We start from the raw sequence: 788 nt of genomic DNA on the forward strand, positions 1-788 counted from the left end.
TGTGGTGTCACACAGACCCTAGAGTTTGAACCTAGTCAGATGTGGACACACATGCCCAAAGATTCAGTTCTAGAAATTAGAAAGGTGAGCAGGATGGTCGGGATCATTCTGGGCTACCCTAGACTTTATCTAGAACCAACAAAACCCCAAGAACATAAAAATCACACATGAACCTGGATTTTTACACTGCTAGAACAATGAGAAAATAAATTATGTGATGTCAACCTGCCGTCAATGGCGTGTGGTTCTGGCCACTCAAGCGGGAACTACAAGTAAAGGCACAGAATTTCCAGTTATATTTACATTCTACAAGGAGACGAGAGTAAAGCAAGAGAAACAACAGATACCTTCAGAACTCATCAGAAATCCAACCCGACATTATAGGATCTGTAGTGTTGTTTTTTTAAAAAAATATTTTGAATTTATAATCTAGAAATTAAATTGTCTTTGTTGTGAAAGGTTGGCTTGATTCATCTCTTTAATTTCTAGATTTTCTGGTCACTGGCCTCAGCGATACCTGCACTTGGGCTGTTCATAGGCATTGCAAATGTAATAGATCTATAACTCACTTATTCTTGCTTCCTCCTTCAAAGTCACTTTTATCCTAGTCTCTCCCATCTTCATCATTAACTTTTAACCTTTTTAAAATGAGCCTTTTAAGGATCTCTCCCTCCCTCCCTCCCTCCCTCCCTCCCTCTCTCTCTCTCTCTCTCTCTCTCTCTCTCTCTCTCTCTCTCTCTCTCTGTGTGTGTGTGTGTGTGTGTGTGTGTGTGTGTGTGTGTGTGTGT

Source organism: Mus caroli, chromosome 8 (assembly GCF_900094665.2).
Source record: "Mus caroli chromosome 8, CAROLI_EIJ_v1.1, whole genome shotgun sequence".
Lineage (NCBI taxonomy): Eukaryota > Metazoa > Chordata > Mammalia > Rodentia > Muridae > Mus > Mus caroli.